This window comes from Lampris incognitus, chromosome 12, assembly GCF_029633865.1.
Source record: "Lampris incognitus isolate fLamInc1 chromosome 12, fLamInc1.hap2, whole genome shotgun sequence".
Lineage (NCBI taxonomy): Eukaryota > Metazoa > Chordata > Actinopteri > Lampriformes > Lampridae > Lampris > Lampris incognitus.
Window position 1 is genome coordinate 16012499 of NC_079222.1, and position 9039 is coordinate 16021537.

The following is a 9039-nucleotide window of genomic DNA, read 5'->3' on the forward strand; positions in this document are numbered from 1 at the left end:
AAGCAATCATCAAATCAAGCAATCAACCACGCAATTAATCGATTTTATTTAACATGTTAAAGAAAACATATACACAATAAAAACAAATAAACAACATATAAGCAAATCAAATATTACCAATCATGTTCAAAAGGGGTAAGAAGTTGAGCACTTTTCTAGTCCATCCCCTTATACTATTTATGCATTGATAATAGAAAATGACCATCAGTGTCCGTGATATCTATCTCGGTCGACTTAAAACAAATCAACCCATTTGGACAACAAAAAGAAAAGGGGGGGGAATCATGTGCCATACAGGTCTTCTTTCCTACAGCTGCTGTTCTGTCTCCCCTGCCTGTCTCAAGGCTAGAAAACTTGATTATTATTATTTTTGTGGGGGGGGGGGGGCTGCACACATGGCCATCCAATGGCACATGGTTAAGTGTCACTGCTCACACTGATTACATCTTACAATGCCAGGTCGTGATCGTACCATATATTATGAACCAGCCTATCTCAGTGGGATTACTACTCCATGAAACAGAAAACAGAGCACTCAAAAGTAAAGACCATAGTAAACACAGCTGCCGAATCAGCCACCAATATGTTTGAGGTTAACAGTACATGCTAAACTTAAATCAATGTTAACAATGGACCTGCTGTAACCAATATGTGCCACTGAAAAAAATTAAACCTTCCATCATGATGGTGGGGGTGAAACCCACAATCATTGGTCCAACCGATAAGAAAAAGCAGGAGGCATTGGTATACAGTTTGTAATGAATATAAGTGCATTCAGATACAGAGGCACAGAATGGAAGATGGAGGGTTACTAGTATGAAAACTTCCAAATGGCAGCAAAACCACCTTAACTGGTGGTAAAAGATACAATTTATGACAATAAAAAACTATACTGTTTAAAGACAATTCTAAGAATAAAAAATAAGGAATAAGACAGAGGGGGGAAAAAACAAAAAGCTCTGCATTATCTATCCATAGAAATTATGGAACATCACCAGTGACTGTCCTTTCTATGGCAGGTTTGTTGGTCAGGGGTTTGTTGATTTAATTCACTTGTGTGTGTGTGTTTTTTTAATATAAGCTATTGTAGAATTGATACATTCCTTAACTTACCGTCCATTTTCTTTGGAAATGTTGTTTGCCAAATTAAAATGTATAAGCTTTTTGATTCAGTAATGTATGCCAAAACACCTACTACATAATCATACAACGGCTGTAAGCAAGTAACTTTTACTGTCCTGCTTTTAACTTTAGGTATTATGGCATACTGTATTTTCACTTTCATTTTCCCATTACTTTGAATAAAAACAAATATATTTTTTTTTAAATATAGATGTATCATTTATTTGACTATTATTATTATTGTTATTATTATTATTATTATTATTTATTTTGACTTGGGGGGTCGTCCCGGGTTGTCCTCTGTGTGGAGTTTGCATGTTGTCCCCGTGTCTGTGTGGGTTTCCCCCGGGTGCTCCGGTTTCCTCCCACAGTCCAAAGACACGTAGGTCAGGTGAATCGGCTGTACTAAATTGTCCCTAGGTGTGAATGTGTGTGTGTGTGTGTGTGTGTGTGTGTGTGTGTGTGTGTGTCAGCCCTGTGATGGACTGGTGGCCTGTCCCGGGGAGGGCTGTGTATTGGCGAGAATCTGGCGATACGATTGCATATCACGATACAGGGGTTACGATTCGATATATCGTGGTACTATATTGCGATTTCATAGGCCTGTGTTCTTTGTGATCATGCTACTTCCTGTCTCAGTTTACGTTGTTGGGTTGGAGTGGAAGAATCAAATGGCTGGAGACAGATTAAAACACTGTTATCGAGCGGTCGTGGGGTTACACACAACACAAAATGTTTGTCGAAAACCTTTACATGTAAACAATAAAAAATCGATACATTGGTTTTGAGACTCGATACAGTATCAGAAAAGATAATATCATGATACCCGAATGTATCGATATTTTTTTAAACCCCTAGTCCAGGGTGTCGCCCCACCTGCCGCCCAATGACTGCTGGGATGCTGGGTATATTGGGAGAAGAATGCTGAAAATGGAGCTGCCAGGGAAGAGGAGCAGAGGAAGGCCAAAGAGGAGGTTTATGGATGTGGTGAGGGAGGACATGCAGGTGGCTGGTGTGACAGAGGAAGATGCAGAAGACAGGAAGAGATGGAAACGGACGATCCGCTGTGGCGACCCCTAACGGAAGCAGCCAAGAGGAGGAGGAGTATTAGTAGTAGTAGTAGTAGTAGTAGTAGTAGTAGTAGTAGTAGTAGCAGGTCTTTGGCAGGAAAAACATTTTAATCAATGATTTTATCATCAAGAACAGTCTCAATTTTATATTTGTAACTGAAACTTGGTTAGACCAAGCTAACGGCGCAACTGCTCTTATCGAGTGAACCCCTACCAACTTCCGTTCTGTGAGTGAAAGCAGAATGCATAAGAAATGAGGTGGAGTTGCCATTTTGTTTAATGATTTGCCCCAGTGCACAAAGATATCTAATGGAAATGTTGCTTCTTTTGAATATGTGGCTCTACAGTTGAAGTCCTCTTTTCGAGTTATATTTCTATACACACACACACACACACACATGCCTATATATATGCCTATATATATGCCTATATATGTCTATATATATAGGCCACCTAAGTACAATGCAAACTTGTGTGGCAGTGTGACTGCAGCATTCAGATATTTTTCCCAGTTAAACTCTACTTATACATTATAATGGGAATTGGCCTTCAACACTGTCTTTTTAGAAATATTTGTCAACGACATTGGCGTATATACAATATTCAGCACCAGCATGTCTGACCAAACCAAAAAAACCCACCCCCCTCCCTTTGCATTCTTGGCTAGTCAATCAATCAAATCTTACTTTATTCAGACACCTAGGTCTATATTTTTTTTTAAAAAGCAATAAAAATACAACACAGGACAACAACACGAAAATATAGCTAAGACAGCAGTTCACAAGCCCACAATGATTAAAACATATACAGACATTTGTTCCGATGTCCGCCGAAACAAGCGGGGTACCTTGTGACACTTTGTGTAAGCGCAGTTAAAACCATTATAATTACATTTTTTGACTCAGTTAATCGACACATAAATTTGTACATAAAATTCCTCAACACAGCATGAAAAGTGGGAACATTACTAATCACAAGCCTGACCTGCACTTGTCCATCTTGGAAGCTTGAGTAAGATTCTGATTGCATCATTATGCTACCTACAGCTTTTTCCTTTTTGCTTGGCTATAACTGCACCACAAGTGGGCTGTATAGAGTGCAGTACAGTAGGCCCTAAAAAGAGCAGTTGTAACAGCCTCTGTACACACATTGGTTTGCCTTGTGCATACAGTTTGCAACACATCATCGCCGTCACATAAATCATTCCTGATGGTGACCTAAATATCTTAATTTGTTCACAACATTTAGTGCTCGGTCTGCCATGAAGAATGAAGGAAATGTTTTGCTTCTGATCCTCCTTGGTTTTAGCAATCATGTCAACCCTCTTCTTAAGAGTTAAATTTCATCATGCAGCACACCATAACCTGAGCAGACTCTGAGCGTTCGCTGTTAGCCAGCACTGCCACTCTGTTATTTCGCTCAGTTCAGTTCGGTTGGAATATTGTCGCGGGACTGGGTTTAGATGTTCTTATATTAAGTAGTTGGAGGCTGGGAATTATGGTGCGACAACACAGTCTCTGGCGTTAATTAGCCGGGCTAGGCTACGGGTTTAGCAACCCACCTTGCACTGCTCCTGCAGTCTGCAGACGATGACGGACGCTGGCTAGCCTGGCTGGGATGGTCTCACTCTGCAGACACTCGCACTGTCACTGGCTGCACACTCTGATCTCTCTCTGGGGGCTGGTAATCACTCTTACTGGTTCTATTATGGTCGTCGCTGGTTAGTCACTGTCTAGCGTCAGCTCAGTCGAGGTGTAGGAGTCAGGAATGTTACGTCTGATCGCTAACACGTTATGCTAAGCTAACACTGTGTGACAGTCTGTAAACCACTATAACAACTAACTCACGCTGTGCTGTGCAATGGATAACAATAGGCAGCACGCACGCATTCCTAAGTCTCTTCTCATTGGCTAACAGGGTCTCGCGTTACTTTAGTCAGACTGTCTGTCTGTCAGGGAGCTGTCCCGCAACACTACCCCCCCTTTAGATTGTTGAGTCCCTTCAACATAAAGATAAAATAACTCTGGGAACTAGAGTCGGAATTACACCCGGGACAAAACACCCGGCACACAACTAGGCCCGGAACTAAGGGCGTCAAAATAAACTGGTTGGGTGGTCACTATTAAAGTAGGACTCCTGTGACTAGCCTAGTAACCCCCTAAGTCAACTAGTCACGTCCGTCAAGATCAGTCTCGAACAGAGTCCCGGAGCCAGGCAGGCGGCCGGACTGGTCTGCCCCGTCTAGTGGTGGGGAGGGGCAGGGGCTCAGCAACGTCTGCTTCGGCTCCCTCTGGGTCAGGGGCGGAAGACTGCCCGCCTGGAACACGGGCTGCGGCCTCTCGGCGTCGAGTAGTGGTCGGCTCCCCTGGAGAACTGCTGGCAGCCAAGGGCGGAGACAAGGAGGGAGACACCTGGGCGCTCGTGGGGCTTTCATGGGGCTTTCGTGGGGCTTTCGTGGGGCTTTCATGGGGCTTTCGTGGGGCTTCCGTGGGGGGGCCCGATGTGTCATCTTCCTCATCGGGGAACACGTCTTCCAGACGTAGGTCGAGGTCGTCATCGCTCTCGAACCCCTGATCCTCCGCCAGTCCACCGATATCCTCCTGTCGCTCAATCTCTTTGTCGTCCGCTGCCTCTGTTTCCGGATCCTCGAGGTCTTCTCCTGGTGTACTCGGCAGGTTCTCTCCTGACGCCGGAATCTGCAGCAGTGCGTGCCGCCTCCGCTGAATCCAGATGGGTACTTCCTCGGCGAGGTAGGGCAACAGTCGGTCATGGTGGAGGTCTCTCTCCTTCCTGCCCTCTTGGACACGGTACAGGACGTTTCCCATCTTCTCTGTTATGAGTGCCGGGCCTCTCCACCGTGGCTTCAACTTTGGCGATTGGCCCTTCTTTCGCGCGTCGTCCCTGACATACACCAGATCTCCGGGGTGGAATGTGCGTTGACGGGCCCGCAGATCGTGGTCTTTCTTGCTCCGGAGTTGAGATGTACGGAGACGCTCACGTGCCAGTTCGTGGATGTCTAGCATGTTGGCTTCCAGGTCAGCAACATATTCGGCTGGGGGACTACGATGGGCGTTGGCCTCCTGCACCCGTAGAGTGAGTCCTTGGGGCTGGTGGACTTCACGGCCAAGCATCATCCGGTTCGGCGTATACCCTGTAAGGGCATGGGGTGAGCTGCGGTATGCGCTGGCGAGGAGGTGGAGGTTCTTGTCCCACTCACGCTGGTTTTTCTCTACGTAGCAGCGGATCATTTGGAGAAGCGTCCGATTAAACCTCTCAACTTGGCCATTCGACGCAGGATGGTAAGGAGTCGTTCTGGTTTTGGCTATTTGGAGATGCTCACAGAGGTCACGGAACAGGCTGCTTTCAAAGTTGCGTCCCTGATCTGTGTGGATTTCTAGGGGCGACCCGAACCGGGAGATGAACTCCTGTAGAAGCTTCGTCGCAGTCACTTCCGCGGTTTGTTCAGGGATAGCTGCGACCTCCACCCACCGGGTGAACTGGTCCACCATGACAAGGACGTACTTGTTCCCGGATGCCGAGATAGGGAACGGCCCGACGACATCTATGTGGACCCTGTCCATGGGAGCACCGGCCTGAACAGTTGCATCTGAGCTCTGCCGACCCTCCCGGAAGACTTGCAGGCTTGGCACTGTGGGCACCGGCGGACAAATTGTTGGACGCTGTCCGCCAGTCCCACCCAGAAGAACTCCCGCTTGACTCGGTGGCACGTCTTTTCTCTTCCCAGGTGGCCTGACTGCGGAGGGCAGTGGCAAGAACGCAGGACTTCTTGTTGGAGGGCTGCTGGAACTATCAGGCGGTAGACAGGGACTTGGCCGGTTCCCTCATCCCAGCGGTAATAGAGAACGTCTCCACGGCGTTCCACATGGTCCCAGCACAACCAGAACTTGCGCACGGCCGGACCCTCCAGGGCTACTTCATCTTGAGACGGTAGCTGGCCTCCATCCTTCCAGGCGTGAAGCTTCCTCAGCAAAGGGTCACTGCGCTGGTACTCTGCCAGCTCCTTCTCGGTATACTGGGGCAGCCAGTTAACAGTGGGTGGCGATGACTGGATCCCAGTGTTTGAGTTCTCGTCCACTGGTGGCTCGGCAGTGTCCACCGGGTTCTGGTCGGGTGTCGAAGGTCTTGACGCCGGATCCGTAGTCGCCGGGGTCCTCGTCGTCCTACGGATCGCCAGGGGGACCACGTCGTCGACATCCTCATCGAACCTTGCCCATCTCTGGTGTTCACGTCGGCAGTACGGGCAGCCTTGGCAGAGCAGTGAGTCGGGGCTTTCTCCTGCCCGGTAGCAGTCACAAGTTGGCGCTGGCGCACTTGAAAGTGCATCCGCGTTGCCATGCTTGACTCCTGCTCGATGCTCTATTTTGAAGTGGAACTGGCTAAGCTCCTCAATCCACCTTGCTAGCTGGCCTTCGGGACTTTTAAAGCGGAAGAGCCAGGTCAGGCTGTTGTGATCAGTTCTCAAGGTGAAGTGCCGTCCGAGCAGGTAGTGCCGGAACTGTCTGGCGAACCGGACTACGGCCAGCAACTCCCGGCGAGTTACGCAGTACCGTTGTTGGACTTTTTGGAGGTGGGCGCTGGCATAGGAGACAACCCTTTCCTCCCCCTCTTGGACCTGCGAGAGCACCGCGCCTATACAGGTGTTTGAGGCGTCAGTGTCGAGGATGAACTCGCCATCTTTGGTGGGGTAGGCTAGCACCGGAGTGGATGTGAGTCTCTTCTTCATCTCCTCGAACGCCTCCTGCTGGCGATCGGTCCAGTGGAACTCTGTTCCTTTACTCTGAAGCTCGTACAGCGGGTTGCAGATGAGAGAGAAGTTGCGGACGAAGCGTCGGTAGTAGTTGCACAGCCCAAGAAAGGCCTGGAGCTCCGTGATGTTGGAGGGTGGACTCCAGTCTTCCACTGCCTTCACCAGCTCGGGGTTGGGAGCGATCCCCTGTCCGCTCACTATGTGGCCCAGGAAAAGCACTTCGCTGCGCAGGAGATGACACTTTGAGGGCTTGAGCTTGAGCCCGCTGGCTTGGACCCGCTCGAGGACGATGGCCAGGTTCTTCAACCCATCTTCAACACTGCGGCCAATGACGATGACGTCATCTAGGTACACGAGGAGGCTCTTCCACTGCAACCCGCGCAGGACAACCTCCATGGCCCTCTGGAAGGTGCCTGGCGCGTTGCAGAGTCCGAAAGGCATTCGGGCGTACTCGTACAGGCCATAGCGAGTAATGAAGGCCGTCTTGCATCGGTCAGCAGGATGGACTCCAATTTGCCAGTATCCACTCTGCATGTCTAACGTGGAGAACACGGTTGCGCCTTCCAGGGTGTCCAGACACTCTTCAATCCTTGGAAGCGGGTACGCGTCCTTCAGCGTCAGTTCATTGAGTCTTCGGTAGTCGATACACCATCGAACGCCTCCATCTTTCTTTCTCACCCGGACCACAGGTGAAGCCCACTCAGACGTCGATGGCGTTATCACTCCAGCCTTCAGCATTTCCTGGAGGTGCTGTTCCTCCTCTTGCTGTTCGGCTGTGTCGGATGTCAGCTGCGGGGGGGACGGTTTCCAGGAACGCCGCATTTCCTGCAGCAGCGCCGCTACCTCGGCTTTCAACTCCTTGATGTCAGCATTTAAGTCGAACTGCGTCGCGCCGGTGGCCGTCGATGTCGGGTTTGGCGCTCCCCCTTTACGCTCATCATCCCATGACACTCGGCGAATCCGCCCCTTAGCTTCGCTCTCCCTTCCAAGCGTTGCTCGATAGTCGTATTCTCGGGCTTCTACCTTCTTGAGGGCGTCTGCCAGGGTCTTAGGTTCGGAGCCCAGGACTTCGTAGGCAATGTTTTGGTTGCGCAGGCCTCGCAGGAACGCCTCGGCCGCGAACTCCTCCTGCAGTCCGACGTCGACCCCTGGATAGGCTAGCGTAACCAGCTTCCGTACTTCCTCTCCAAATTCAGACAGGCTAGTCTCCTTCCCCTGCCGAACCTCGCTCAGTTTACGGCGGGCAGTACTTTCGGGTATTTCTCGTCCGAAACGGCGCCGTAGCTGCTCCACCAGCTTGTCGTAGTCCTCGCGGATAGGAGTCGGTTGCGCCATAACGAATGACATAGCGCCTTCTCGCAGTCGCAGGTAGAGCATGTCCAGGCAGACTTCCTTGCTCCAATTCCGCTTCCGGGCCATCCTCTCAAACGGGCCAATAAAGGAGTCCCAGTCGCCCTTCCAATCGTAGGTAGCTAGCAGCTTCACTTCACTTTCGTGTCCTACTTCTCTCCTGTAGCTACTACTCCGGTCCCGACCGTTCCCTACCACTGGACTATTTGTTATGACGGATGGCGGCCCTCCGGTACCACCAGTAGGCGGCGCCGCGTCACCCCGGCTGGGCGTGCTCAGGAAATGGTGACTCCCTTCCGGAAATGCGTTCCGGGCTCTGGCGCTCCTACCACCCCGCTCCGCTGGAGTACTGGTGACAAGGGGTTTGGGATGGTGACTTCTGTTGCGGCCATCCGCTACTGGGCCGACATTCTCCATTCCCGGGGGCAAAGCATATTCACGGGGTCTCACATCCGGTCCGTCTGGACGGGGGACCAGTGGAGTAGTTAACTCCATGTCCTGCACCTCCAATGTTGTAATGCTATGACTGGCTCCATGGCCACTATCAAAGCCCTCCTGATAGCCATTGAATGGCTGCGGGGAACTAGGGAGCGGGTGGAGTCCCGTGCTCAATTGCTGCACAGCGGGAGGTTGGGGATGTGGCACAACTCGCCCGACAAGTACCCCTTTAAGCATGCACTTCACCTCCTCCATTGATTGTTCCTGCTTTTCTTGGTTAAGGAGGGACCG